The sequence below is a fragment of the Pinus tabuliformis genome, chromosome 8 (genome assembly GCF_031772625.1).
Source record: "Pinus tabuliformis cultivar Carrire ecotype Pingquan chromosome 8, CPIR1, whole genome shotgun sequence".
In the NCBI taxonomy this organism is placed as follows: Eukaryota; Viridiplantae; Streptophyta; class Pinopsida; order Pinales; family Pinaceae; genus Pinus; species Pinus tabuliformis.
The window spans coordinates 2,040,593,662-2,040,609,336 of NC_142294.1; the positions used below are offsets into that span (position 1 = coordinate 2,040,593,662).

Consider the following 15,675-nt stretch of genomic DNA (forward strand, 5'->3'; position numbering starts at 1 on the left):
TTTCTTTAATCTTTAATTCTAACATGATTTTGTGCTTTAAATATATGAACTATGTAATGCAAAGATAGCGAATTTGAGAGAGCTGTTGGAATATTCAGCAATATTGAGGGGGGGGGGGTTATGAATCAGTATTGACAATTTTCAACTTCAAAAACTTGTAAATGCATCCCCACATAATAAAAATAGACAGGACATATTTTTAAGTGGAAATCCAAAGTGGGAGAAAACCACGAAATGTGTTTCTATTATATTAAAGAGTACATTCAAATTTATCACCATCAACTGAAAGGAATCAGCAACTCTGTGGTTTATCGACACCAACTCCCTAATGAGCACCAACTCACACTTCTCAAGTTCTCACTCATCAACTTGAGGGAGACTTCAATCTCGTGCCTAGCACCACCCTACCACCTTGATAATGTAAATGCAGATCCTCTCAAACTGAAACCTTCAAATAGTCCTTACAACATGCCGTCCAAGAATGACCCCTTGTACAGTACATAAAAATCAACTTCAATTTGTAGGATTATATACTTTGCCTTGATAACTGGAGGTGATAGAACCTGTCACCCTTGATCACTGGCTTTCATCTACTGCCTTCTTACTTCACTCAGACATCCTTTGCCTTTACGAGGTCATCCTCTTCCATCATTGCATCATCATCTTCCTTCTAACATATTCGCTGGGACATTTTCTATGTTATTACAGTTGCATCATTCTTTACAAAAACTTGCCAAACAGAGTACCAAAACTTTCGCTATAATGCCCTAGAAACTTTGCTATAGTGACGTAGAATCCATGTTAAGTTTTGCACCAGAACACTCGCCAAAATCAGCAGAATGTTTGCCCTAAATTCCTCAGAAATTTTGCCAAAAAATTCTTCTAAACCTTGCCAAACCTTTTAATTTCACCTTAGAACCCTTTTCTTCTTTATACTTCTCGATACTGCCATCAATTGCATGTTTGATCTTATAGATCCATCGAGAAGTGATGATAGATTTTCCCTTTGGTCTTGGCACGATGCCCCATAGATCATTGCTCATGATGGAGATATACCCCTTTATCATGGGATCTCTATAGACCTGCTCACTTATAGCCTCCTGAAAAGTGGAAGGCTCAGACTTGCTCACGCTACTTGACAGTGCCAAGTAACCAGAAAATCTGGTAAGCTGTCTACTCTGCTTGAAAGTGCTGCTAGGGGCCTCCAAATGCTCCTCAACATCTCTCAAGGTCTGCTGAGCCATCTCGGCCTCCTCTTGGTAGAGCTCGAATGAATACCTAACTCATCCTCTTGATGTGCTGACTGTGTCGCTGCTGCTGGTCTCTGCACAACCTTAAGAGCCTCTTGCTCCCAATCCTCTACCATTGCTGGCTCCTTCTCATAAGATCTCCTAAGGGTACTGCCCTCATCAAATCTGACATCCCAACTCAAGATCACCTTACTTTGTCTTGGAATCTAGATTCGGTAGGGCTTTGAGACCTCACTATATCCCACAAATACACCCCTCTTAGACAAGGGCTCCAGCATAGTCCTGTTCTTTGTAGGAACATGGACATAAACTGGACTATTGAATATGCACAAATGATTCACGTTCAGTTTCACTCCTGTAAACAACTCCTTGGGAGTCACATCCTCCAACACCCTATGAGGACTCCTGTTTTGCACGTACGCAGTTGTATTATAGGCCTATGCCCACAAAAACATAGGCAACTCTTGATCATAGATCATTGCCCTCGTTGCCTCCATTATGGTCCTATTCTTCTTATCAACAACCCCACTTTGCTGAGAGTTGTAAGGTACTGTGAGCTCCTTCTTAATCCCTATTTCCCTCCAAAAATCCTAGAACTCATTGGAGGTATACTTGGCCCCATTATCTGATCTCAACACCTTAATCTTCTTCCTAGTTTGGTTCTGCACAAGAGCCTTGAACTCCTAAAATTGATCGAAGACCTCATCCTTTGCTGTCAGGAAGTATATCCATGTTTTCCTGGAATAATCATATATGAACATCACAAAGTATAAGGACCCTGCGATTGACGTCATAGATATAGGACCACAAATATTTAATGCACCAAGTATAGCACTCCCTTAGACCTGGTCTTACTGTGAGGATACACCACTTTGGCTTGCTTGCCAAGCGCACAACCTTTACACACTCCATCCTACTCCACCTTGATCTCTGGAAACCTAGTGAACATCCTTTCCACCATAGGAAGAGCTCTGTAGTGTAGGTCCCATCCTCCTATGCCAAATCTCGCTCTATCTATCACTCTCATGTATGAGAGCCTTCATCAGATGCCCTCTCAATAGATAGAGATCCCTCTCCCTTCTACCAATCACCCACTGCTTGCTGAATCAGTCCCTTTCGACCCAACAACCACTTCACCTTTTGTAAAGTTGACCTCTAGTCCTTTGTCTTCTATGGAAGCAACTAAAAGGAGACTTTTCTCCAAACTTGGTACATATAACACCTCATTCACCTCCATGATGCCACCTGAGTCCATTTGGAACTCGATACTCCCAGTGCCCTCGACTGCATACTCGGCCTTGTCACCAAGCTCCACATGTATATCTCTAGGTCCTCTGGTCATGTTGGTGAAGTCTCGAGAACCCGTCATATGACGAGATGTTCCATTGTCGATGAACTAGACACCTCTTGTGGCGGTTCCAGAAAGGCAAGATACTAAGGTAAAGTTTTTCTCGAACTTGTCGGCCATCTCCTTCGTCTGTGCAGTAGCTATTGTAGCAGTCTTACCATTGCCCTTCATTTTGTTTGGACATTGACTGGAAAAATTCTTGAACTTGTGATAGACTGATAAGCAAAGCATTTTACTTTGCTCATGTCCTTTTCCTTCTTGTTTTGTGAAGATCATCCTCCACCTCAGTTCTGCTTGGCCTTCATTTTTCCCTTTTTTGCTTGTGCAGCAAGAACAAGCTCATCTTTCTCTTCTTCGCCCTTTCGTTTCCCTTTGGTCAATGAGTTTTCCCAGATCTCCTTCTGGGTGAAGTCATCCCATAACGGACTCGAATAAGGAACGGGGAAGCTATTGACAAGCAAAAATCTCATCCACAAAAGTGGACTAGTGCTCTACACACCCCTTCAAAGCAACTTTAATCAATGTCAAATCATGCACAGTTTCTCCAATAGATGCAAGCTCATCACAAGCCTGCTGGACCCTTGTGAGATAAGATGTCAATGTCAAATCATGCACAGTTTCTCCAATAGATGCAAGCTCATCACAAGCCTGCTGGACCCTTGTGAGATAAGATGTAACGGTATTAAATCTATTCATTTTAATGCTATTTAACTTTTCCCGCAACACCATTTTTCTGTTCTCATTTTTACTTTGATAAAGACTGGTCAAAGTTACCCACACCTGTCTTCTAGTGTCCTCCCTTGATATGCGAGGGATTATATGATCCCTCAAACCATCTAAAATTATGCAACTTGCTTTCATGGCCTTGACCTTATGCTTCGTTGCAAGGTTCGGATCTAAAAGAACCTGCATGTCTCTGCTTACTAAATCCCAAAGACCATTCATCTTCAGAATCATGGTAATTCGCCTCTTCCAGGGACTGAAATTTAATACCTTGTCCAACTTGTCTTCATATCTCAAATTGCTCAATGATGCCATCTCCACTAATTGACCATTAGCACAAAACCCAATTGAAAAATTTTACGAAATAATTTTGCTGCCACAAAAAGGAAATTTCCTTGTAAACCCTCGTGATCTCTGATCTCTATCTCAGAGTCTTCTAGATATCTTTGATACCATGTTAAATTTCTAATACCAACCATAGTTATTTTCTCACGACAATTTAATTTATCCCCAACAATTTATTTACTTACCCAAATAATTAGATAATCACTAACAAAAGTATTTTTAACTTTTAGAATTAAATATATGTAGTGGAAATAAACCAAAGAGATCAATCACACATTGCAAAATAAAATCACCTTGAACAATTCTTTGTCATTTAATTATCTGAAAAGTATGGGGTTTTCAACCCATAAAGATATAATGAAAAATACAAAACCTTGCATCCTGTAACACGACTCCCAAATTTGGTCTAAGGAACTCAACCTCTAAGAAATTAACCTCTCGATGAAATCGACTTGAAGAACTCGGCTCAAATACAAAGTGAACAACTTGACCTACGGCCTCCTTGCGTGCCACTGATGCGCACTGGGGAAAACTTGCCCCCCCATTAACTCAACTGCCTCCAGATAAAATCAATCTCCCTCCTGCCACTCAGTGTTGCAATCTCTCCCTGCTTGGCCCTCTTGGGTTCGCCCCAATCCATTCACACTTCTCCTTCTCTGCGCTTTTGGTCCACAGGCCACTCGCACCGGAGAAAATTACTTTCTTTGACCATTTTTGACATCATGCATGCCACAAAGAAAATTCTTAGTTCTAGAAAATTCCTCATGGCATGGAATCCTCTCATCATGCTCTACAATATGAAATCAGGTTGGATTTTTGATCACTTGGACCATTTTGCATTGGGAATAGTGCAAGTGCCTCGGGAAACGGGAAAGTTGCAATATGAGACTGCAATGTTTTGAGAGTTGGGATGAGGAATACTATAGCAAGGCCATGGTCAACTGTAGACTTGGGAAGACTCTAACATGTGGAATGACATAGGTGCACCATGGAATCCTCTCATCATGCTCTACACTATGAAATCGGGTTGGATTTTTGATCACTTGGATCATTTTGCATTGGGAATAGTGCAAGTGCCTCGGGAAACAGGTAAGTTGCAATATGAGACTGCGATGTTGTGAGAGCTGGGATGAGGAATACTACAACAAGGCCATGGTCAACTATAGACTTGGGAAGACTCTAACCATGTGGAATGACATAGGTGCACCTTGAAACGAGTTGGGCTGGCCCATACATGGGTGATCACCCTTACAAATGTAGACTCCCATAAAACGATGAGTCCTCATAAGAAGTACACCCGGGTTCTCCAACCTGATTAGGGATGAAACTGCTTAAGTGAAACCTTCAAGGGACGAGACATGGTTCGACCAAAACAACATGGATATTGACTCAAACTGAAAAGACATAGGTCTAGGATACCTAATATAGGGATACAAATGGTTTTTACATGGTTTTAAATTGTGACCTTGGGTTTAGAATGGTGGTGAATGCTGCACTAAAAAAATCTATGTAACCCCATTGATAGAGGGGTAATAGGCCCTCCAATCCTATATAGGAATAAAGGAATCTGAAATAAACTACAAGGGACCAACCATTGTTTGACCAAGACAACAAGATATAGAGAATTAGAACAAGACATAGGCTTGAGGTAGATAATATAAAACCTCACATGGTTGTTACAATGCTTTAACTTGTGACCTTGAGCTTACAATGGTGGTAAGTACTGCAAATTTTTTTTATGTATCCCTACTGACATGAGGTGTAAAATGTCCCAACCATCTTTTTTTTTTTCCCTTTCATTTTTTTTTTATTTTTCTTTGAGTGTACCTATATAGGCTTTTATCCTCCTTTCAACTACGTCAACCTCTTAGGGCCAAGTTTCTGGGACCTTACACAGACATGGCACACAGGGGAGACCAAGGAATATTAGCATTAAGCAATCAACCCAACCTCTTAGGGCCAAGTTTCTGGGACCTTACACAGACATGGCACACAGGGGAGACCAAGGAATATTAGCATTAAGCAATCAACCCAACCTCTTAGGCCCAAGTTTCTGGGACCTTACTCAAATACATGGCACATAGGTGAGAACGAGGAATATTAGCATTAAGCAATCAACCCAATTAAGGGTGATGAAACAAGGGAAAGGGTGGAAAGTGGAAAACATAAGCGATGCATGAATATGCATCATTAATGAAGGCCTCCTATTTGTGTTACTCCTAGATATTGGAAAGAAAAAGCCTTAAGAAGGGTCACCCTAGCGGGGTGAATCGGGGGAACACAGATACAGTCAGAAGCAGTGAATCATCCAATTTAACCCATGATCCACACCAGAATGCCTTAAACTATTAAATGAAAGCACTTGATACAAAAATGTTTAGTATACATCATTATTTAGAGAGGCACCTGGCACCTTCATCGGGTGAGTTGGCTGGATGAAAGAAGTGATTGAATGGAGAGTGGTTGAGAGGCGGTTAGTATACCTCATTATTTAAAGAGGCACCTTCGTCGGGGGAGTTGGTTGGATGAAAGAAGTGACTCACTGGAGAGTGGCTTAGAGGCAATTGAGAATGGCTATCTCCGGATCAAATTGAGGCAGCGGACTAACAAGCCAGATCAAAATGCAGAAAAATATGCCCTAGGGCTACACACAGGCTTGTGGGTAAGAGGTATGACACCATGATAAAACAATAATAACAGTCAAAGAGAATGGTGTAGAATAGGTAATATGATTCATTGTAGACGACATAAAATATACACTATCTAGACATAATGGGCTTCACTCCCTAAAGGTTTAGGGTTGTGTCTAAATCTCTTAACTATGTAACCCTTTTGCAAAACTTAAGTCTAAGCTGTATTTTAAGTCTTACTATTGACCTAGGCTTTATTACATAAATTTAACTTCAAGGAAAACTTCCCACCATCTATCTGAAAGGTAAGATTGGATTTAGGTCGAGAGTGAGCACATTGCCATACTTGTATATATGTTCTCCTTCCCCAGGAATAATACCATCCCTATAATATCTTTCTCATTTATAATGGCAATGCCTATAAAAATAGGCTTCCGAGGGAATTGAAGGAATGTTATGTTGGAGAAAGGAACTAGTTTCGGTCTTCGTAATTTGTGACCTTGGGTTTACAATGGTGGTGAATGCTGCACTGAAAAAATCTATGTAACCCCATTGACAGAGGGGTAATAGGCCCTCCAATCCTATATAGGAACAAAGGAATCTGAAATAAACTACAAGGGACCAACCATTCTTCGACCAAGACAACAAGATATAGAGAATTAGAACAAGACATAGGCTTGAGGTAGATAATATAAAACGCCACATGGTTGTTACAATGGTTTTTTAACTTGTGACCTTGAGCTTATAGCGGTGGTAAGTATTGCAATTTTTTTTATGTATCCCTACTGACATGAGGTGTAAAGTGTCCCAACCATCTTTTGTTTTTTTCCCTTTTTTTTTTTTTTTTTCTTTGAGTGTACCTATATAGGCTTTTATCCTCCTTTCGACTGCCTCAACCTCTTAGGGCCAAGTTTCTGGGACCTTACACAAACATGGCACACAGGGGAGACCAAGGAATATTAGCATTAAGCAATCAACCCAACCTCTTAGGGCCAAGTTTCTGGGACCTTACACAAACATGGCACACAAGGGAGACCAAGGAATATTAACATTAAGCAATCAACCCAACCTCTTAGGCCCAAGTTTCTGGGACCTTACTCAAATACATGCCACACGGGAGAATGAGGAATATTAGCATTAAGCAATCAACCCAATTAAGGGCGATGAAACAAGGGAAAGGGTGGAAAGTGGAAAACATAAGCGATGCATGAATATGCATCATCTATGAAGGCCTCCTATTTGTGTTGCTCCTAGATGCTGGAAAGAAAAAGCCTCAAGGAGGGTCACCCTAGTAGGGTGAATCAGGGGAACACGAATACAATCAGAAGTAGTGAATCATCCAATTTAACCCATGATCCACACCAAAATGCCTTAAACTATTAAATGAAAGCACTTGATACAAAAATGTTTAGTATACATCATTATTTAGAGAGGCACCTGGCACCTTCATCGGGTGAGTTGGTTGGATGAAAGAAGTGACTGAATGGAGAGTGGTTGAGAGGCGGTTAGTATACCTCATTATTTAAAGAGGCACCTTCATCGGGTGAGTTGGTTGGATGAAAGAAGTGACTCACTAGAGAGTGGCTTAGAGGCAACTGAGAGTGGCTATCTTCGGATCAAATTGAGGCCGTCGACTAACAAGCTGGATCAAAATGCGGAAAAATAAGCCCTAGGGTTACACACAGGCTTGTGGGTAAGAGGTATGACACCATGATAAAACAATAATAACAGTCAGAGAGAATGGTGTAGAATAGGCAATATGATTCATTGTAGACGACATAAAATATACACTATCTAGACATAATGGGCTTCACTCCCTAAAGGTTCAGGGTTGTGTCTAAATCTCTTAACTATGTAATACTTTTGCAAAACTTAAGTCTAAGCTGCATTTTTAGTCTTACTATTGACCTAGGCTTTATTACATAAATTTAACCTCAAGGAAAACTTCCCACCATCTATCTGAAAGGTAAGATTGGATTTAGGTCGAGAGTGAGCACATTACCATACTTGTATATATGTTCTCGTTCCCCAAGAATAATACCATCCCTATAATATCTTTGTCATTTATAATGGAAATGCCTATAAAAATAGGCTTCTGAGGGAATTGAAGGAATGTGAAGGAATGTTATGTTGGAGAAAGTAACTAGTTTCAGTCTTCGTAATTTGTACCATTATGTATTTTATGTAAAAAGCAAAATAATGGAAAAAACATATTATTATTTTCTAGATTAGCATGTTCTTCGTGCTTCTAGGTTTTTGAGTCAAAGAGTCAAAGTCCTATTTTGGACCTATTGTAAAAAAAAAAAAATTAAATGTAAATTTTGGGACAGAAACCCCTCTAGATGCCAAGTTGGCCTACATGTCAAATCACCCTTTCCCCAATGGACATGTCTATTTGGACGACCCCTCTAAACTGTATAAATAGAGGATGGATGAAGCTCATTTGGACACACACACTTGGATGTCTTTGGTCTGAAATATCATAGAGAAGATAGAAGAGATGAAGGAGGCCGAAATCTGGAAGCAAGGGTTTCTTCTTAGAGCTAGGGTTTGTGGATGGTCTGCCTTGATACAGTTCTTGTTGCTGGTCTCTTGTTGATGAATCTGTTGGAAAGGAAGGTATGGCTTGGCATCTAGAGGTGGAAACTTCTGTAGTTTTTGTTGAAATTTGGTACCAGAGGACAGGTGGTTCCCTTAGGCTTTGATCTTTGGCCTAGGGAAAAGTGTCGAAAAGAATTTAATTTTTCTCCTAAAGGGACTTTATAATTTTATAAAGTTAAATCCAATTTAAAAGTGACTTTAAATGATAAAGTTACTAAGTCTAATTTTAAAGTGACTTTTATAAAGTCAATGAAAAATTAGAAAGGAAAAGTGACTTTGGAAATAAATGACTAAGTGGGTCTTTATTAAAGTGGGGTGAATTAAAAAATAAAAAGTGAGATTTAAATGAGCATTTAATCTCAGCCTTAGATCTCAATCTATTTCAGCCATTGGATTTATGGATCACCCAAAAGTCACTTGGATCACCCAAAAGTCACTTGGGGTTAGATTAAAGGAGGAAAAGGAGGAAAAGGTCATTCATTCTTTCATGAGCAGATTGAGAGAAGGAGAGCAAGGGAGATTTCTGGATAGTGAGCATCGGAGTTTCAGCAACAGAGTTTCAGCAGAGCGGAGTTTCAGCAGGGCGGAGTTTCAGCAGGGCGGAGTTTCAGCAGGGCGGAGTTTCAGCAAGGCTGAGTTTCAGCAAGTCTGTACAACAGAGTTTCAGCAGGGCGGAGTTTCAACAAGGCGAAGTTTCAGCAAGGCTGAGATAAGTTGTAAAAGTTTGCTTGCTGATTTTTGCTGAATATTCTCTTACTGTAAAAAGGCATTTTCCAGAAATAAAGAAGAGATCTCAAACTGATTTTCCCCAAGAGTTGTAGGGGGTTTTTCCAGGGTCACATTGACCAAAAATCTCAGTGTTTAAATGTGTTTTAATGGCTGTTTATTACTGTTGATTTTTATTTGTGCAATTTCCAGCATTCTGTAAAATTTCCAGAATTTATGTTTTCAGCAAATTTATTTTTTCCAGCGTGTTAAATGTATGGTTATGGGAAAGGGCATTTAACTATATGGGAGAAATAAGGAGAAACTGAAAACCGGGGTGGGAAATGAGCAGTTTTATCTTTACTACAGTAGTGCTATTTTTCAGTTTTAGGATAGTAGGATGTCATTGGGATTGAGGGTGGAGGAAAGGCTGGATGGGCATACAATTACAACGTTTGGAAGGAGAGAATGCAGAGTATCTTTGAGGAGGCAGAAGTCTGGGATATCATGGTGCATACCACACAGAACCCTGTTGTTGTGCCTACTGATGCTACTCAGTTGACAACTTATAATAAAAAGAACAACAAGGGTAAGAGGCTGATTCTAGACGGAATCAAAGTCCATTGCAATCCTCATGTGAGAGGAAAGAGGAATGCCCATGAGATGTGGACAACATTGCCCAATCTCTACCAGAGTACCAATGAGAACCGGAAGATGGTCCTGAAGGAGAAGCTGAAGAACATTAAGATGGGTAATGATAGTGCAGCTGGTTATCTCACAAAGATTACTAATGTGAGAGACGAGTTGGCAGCGATTAGAGAGGCCATTCCACCCACTGAGTTCGTGCGGATTGCAGTGAATGGCCTCCCCTGTTCATGGTTGAACTTTGCTGACGGGGTTTGTGCACGTGAGACCCTTCCCACATGGGAGAGGTTTTGGGATGATTGCATTCAGACAAAGATCAGGAAAAAGGTCAGCTTGGGGTAGCCAAGCCAGTTGAGCAGGATGAGGATGTAGCACTGGTGGCAGGAGGCAAGAAAGGCAAAGGGAAGAAGCAGGCTTCCACAAGCAGTGGTGGGGGCAAAGGCAAAGGTAAAGGTAAACAGGGGAACACACAGAAGGACTATTCCAAGGTGAAGTGTTGGAATTGTCAAAAGATGGGACACTATGCAGTTGTGTATCCGGAGAAGAAGAAGAAGGGGAAGAACCAGGACGTGGCAGCTTCAACAGAGATTGAGGACTTTGCAGGTCGTTTTGACCGGGAGTTTGCGTTCACTACGTGTGAGTCCTTTAGTGTAGGATCACCTGCCACACAGGTTCAGAGGGAGCATGCTTTTCCCTCGATTAGCGGAGCATCTTCAGGTATCTGGTATGTGGATAGTGGGGCTTCACGTCACATGACAGGAGTCCATGAGTACTTCTCAGATCTTTCAGAGAGTGGCACTGATATAGAGGTAGTACTCGGTGATGACAGAGTTGCTAGAGCAGTCGGGGTGGGGACATTGACATTTCAGAGGGAGTCCAAACCTCCCTTGAAAGTGTCAGATGTTCTTTATGTGCCAGGGATGAGGAAGAACCTCATATCCGTCTCAGCTTTGGAGGACAGAGGATATGAGGTACTGTTCAGGGGAGGACAGGTGTTGATTATTCCCAGGGGCACTCCAGCTGATTCAACTAGAGTGATAGGTGTATGCCATGCAAAGGTGTACAAGTTTGCATTCCAGCCCCTTTTGGCATTGAGCAGTAGTACAGACAGCAGAGCTAGCAGTTCCGAGTTGTGTGAGATTTGGCACCGCAGGATGGGACATATGTATCATGGAGCCTTGAGGACATTGCGGGAGATCACTACAGGTGTGCCAGATTTCAATACTGATCACTTTGATACTTGCAGAGGTTGTGCGATGGGCAAGTTTGCCAAATCCCCTTTTCCCAGCAGTGACAGCAGAGCGACTGGGATACTTGATTTGATTCATTTCGATGTGAGCGGTCAGATGTCTCATGTTTCCTTGAGTGGATATGAGTACTATGTTTTATTCATTGATGATCACTCCAGGAGGACTTGGATTTATTTTTTGAAGACCAAGAGTGAGGTCTTCAAGCGGTTTCAGGAGTTCAAAGCTCTTGTGGAGACACAGACAGGTCGAAAGATCAAGTCCCTGAGGTCGGACAATGGAGAGTTTGTTGACTATTGTGCGGAGGCAGGCATTAGGAGGGAGTTCACTGTTCCTTACAACCCCCAGCAGACTGGGGTTGCAGAGAGGAAGAACAGATCCATCATAAGGGCTGCGAAAGCCATGTTACATGATCAGGGGTTGCCATTGTTCTTGTGGGCAGAGGCCTGCAACACAGCTGTTTACTTGCAGAACAGGAGTCCGCATCGTGCCTTGGGGCACATGACTCCGGAGGAGGCTTTCTCTGGGAAGAAGCCTGATATTGGTCATCTTCATATCTTTGGATGCATTACATACTCCTATATACCCAAGGAGAAGAGGACCAAACTAGAGCCCACCGCAGAGAAGGGTATCTTTGTGGGCTACAGTGAGACCTCAAAGGCCTTTCGGATTTACATTCCTGCACAGAGGAGAGTTGTTGTTAGACGGGATGTGAAGTTCGAGGAGGACAGGGCCTTTAGGAGGTCACGGGAGTTAGAGTATCTGGATCAGCCAGACCCTCAGCAGCAGTTGAGTCAGTCGTAGGGATCCAGTGGGGAGGGATCAGGAGGATTAGGAGGTACATCTATGAGGATGTCAGGTCCGTCAATGAGCAGTGGCTCACCGAGCCAGAGGGGTGGTGCTCCGGGCAACATGCAGAGCAGTTCACATAGTAGTTCACTAGGGAGTCCACTGATGGACAATTCACACGGTACCTCAGCTTCTACAGGTTCAGGTGTAGGCAGGAGGACAGCAGACAGACAGTCAGGAGTTCAGAATCCTGATGATGATGAGGAGGAAGAGTTTCATTCTCCGGTGGGAGAAGTGCGCTCAGGGAAGAGGAAGCCCAAGTGGCTTCAGGACACCTTGAGAGATGCCTCATCTGTTGCTGAGCCGAAGAGGCCGGTCAGAGAGTAGACCACCTGAGAGGTTTTGTAGCTATATGGCGATGGTTACCAGCATCCTTGACTCTGAGCCTTCTAGCTATGAGGAGGCAGCTAGCCAGCAGGTCTGGAGAGAGGCCATGTAGGAGGAGTATTCTTCTATCATGAAGAAGATGTTTGGGAGGTGGTGCCGAGGCCTGAGGGAAAATCCGTGGTTACTTCCAGATGGATTTACAAGGTAAAGCATGCTGCAGATGGCAACATTAAGAAATTCAAAGCAAGGTTTGTGGCTAGAGGGTTCTCCCAGGTAGAGGGAGTTGATTATGAGGAGACCTTCACTCCTGTGGCTCGATATACTTCGATCTGCTCCATTATATCGATAGTAGCAGAGATGGGTTGGAAAATCCACCAGATGGATGTGAAGACTGCATTTCTCAATGGCTTCATACAGGAGGAGGTGTACATTGAGCAGCCACAGGGCTTTGAGGTGCATGGGAAGGAGTCCCATGTGTGCAGACTGAAGAAGGCCCTTTATGGCCTGAAGCAAGCTCCCAGAGCTTGGTACTCCAGGATAGATACATGAGGGGATGGGTTTCACAAAGAGTGAGGCAGATCCGAACCTTTACTTTATTGTGATTGGTGAGGAGCCTCTCATTCTGGTGCTGTATGTGGATGACTTGGTCATTATAGGTGCAGAGAGACTCATAGAGCACTGCAAGAGAGATCTTGCGACGGAGTTTGAGATGAAGGACATCAGCTTGATGCATTACTTTTTGGGCTTGGAGGTGTGGCAGGAGGAGGGGCATTTCTTCCTGGGGCAGGGGAAGTATATTGTGGACATCCTTAGCAGATTCCACATGGAGGATTGTAGACCCATGTCGACACCGATGATCACCAACTGGAAGAAGCTTCATGCTTCGGATTCCGAGTTGGTGGATCCCACATTGTAGAGGCAGCTGATTGGTTCCTTGATGTATTTGGTCAACACTAGACCGAATATCTGTTTTGCAGTCAACACGATGAGTCAGTTTATGTGTGAGCCTAAGAAGGTTCATTGGGTGGCTGCAAAACACATTTTGCGGTACTTGCAGGGGACAGTGGATTATGGTCTGGACTACAGGCAGGGAGATAGAGTGAGATTGGCAGGATACACTGATTCTGATTTGGCAGGTTGTGCTTCTGATAGGAAGAGCACTTCAGGGTGCTGTTTTGGGTTGGGTTCAGCAGTAGTGTCATGGTTCAGCCAGAAGCAGCAGCCAGTGGCACTGAGTTCAGCGGAAGCAGAGTATATGGCAGCCAGTCTAGGTAGTTGTGAGGCTATCTGGCTTCACAAGATGTTTGGTTTATTTGGTCAGCCATTGAGACATTCAATGATTTATTGTGATAATCAGAGTTGCATTAAACTCACGGAGAATCCAGTATTTCATGACAGGTCAAAGCATATCGGGATCAGATATCATTTCATCAGAGACTATGTTCAGAAGGGAGCTGTGAAGCTTGAGTATATTTCCACTGATGAGCAGGTTGCAGATATTCTTACCAAAGCCTTACCACGGGGCAAGCATGTCTACTTCAGAGACAAGATGGGTGTGGTGAGGAACACCTTCATCGGTAAGAGGGAGTGTTGAAATTTGGTACCGGAGGACAGGTGGTTCCCTTAGGCTTTGATCTTTGGCCTAGGGAAAAATGTTCAAAAGAATTTAATTTTTCTCCTAAAGTGACTTTATAATTTTATAAAGTTAAATCTAATTTAAAAGTGACTTTAAGTGATAAAGTTACTAAGTCTAATTTTAAAGTGACTTTTATAAAGTCAATGAAAAATTAGAAAGGAAAAGTGACTTTGGAAATAAATGACTAAGTGGGTCTTTATTAAAGTGGGGTGAATTAAAAAATAAAAAGTGAGATTTAAATGAGCATTTAATCTCAGCCTTAGATCTCAATCTATTTCAGCCATTGGATTTAAGGATCACCCAAAAGTCACTTGGATCACCCAAAAGTCACTTGGGGTTAGATTAAAGGAGGAAAAGGAGGAAAAGGTCATTCATTCTTTCATGAGCAGATTGAGAGAAGGAGAGCAAGAGAGCAAGGGAGATTTCTGGACAATGAGCTGTGGAGTTTCAGCAGAGTGGAGTTTCAGCAGGGCGGAGTTTCAGCAAGTCTGTACAGCGGAGTTTCAGCAGGGCGGAGTTCCAGCAAGGCTGAGTTTCAACAAGTCTGTACAACGGAGTTTCAGCAGGGCAGAGTTTTAGCAAGGCTGAGTTTTAGCAAGGCTGAGATAAGTTGTAAAAGTTTGCTTGCTGATTTTTGCTGAATATTTCTCTTATTGTAAAAAGACATTTTCCAGAAAGAAAGAAGAACTCTCAAACTGGTTTTCCCCAAGAGTTGTAGGGGGTTTTTGCAGGGTCACATTGACCAAAAATCTCAGTGTTTAAATGTGTTTTAATGGCTATTTATTACTGCTGATTTTTATTTCTGCAATTTCCAGCATTCTGTAAAATTTCCAGAATTTGTGTTTTTAGCAAATTTATTTTTTCCAGCTTGTTAAATGTATGGTTATGGGAAAGGGCATTTAATTATATGGGAGAAATAAGGAGAAACTGAAAACCGGGGTGGGAAATGAGAAATTTCTACAGTTTTGGGTCTTGGATATCTCATTTGATCTGATTCTATAAGAAGAGATTTTTTCTGGTTTTTCCCCTTGGAGGGCTTTTGTCTTGGCTTGGAGCCTATATCTTGTGTTCTATTGTCTTATGTGATCTTCATGTTTTATTGTAATTGCTTGATGAAGAAATAAAAACATAATAATAAAATTGCTAACTGTTTCACAAGTAATTATCATGTAATGGAAATGCGTTAATAAGATGAAATCCTCCTGATTTCCAACATGGCATCAGAGCTAAGATATGGAAAAAGGAGGGTGAAGATCACTCTGTTGGCAATTTAGATCTGAGAAGCTCAATGTATTTGTAGTTTGTGGCTCACAGAAACCAGGAAAGGGTTCGTTAACATGAAGCTTGCACTGTGGAAACCCTAATCAGA

The 15,675-nt window shown here is 42.0% G+C and overlaps 1 protein-coding gene across 7 annotated transcripts in view; it reads left to right on the forward strand.

The window, feature by feature from the left end:
- The window catches only part of POL{LAMBDA} (DNA polymerase lambda (POLL)), a 364,299-nt gene that overhangs the window by 61,011 nt on the left and 287,613 nt on the right, over positions 1–15,675 (forward strand). The gene's annotated exons all lie outside the window — the stretch shown is intronic.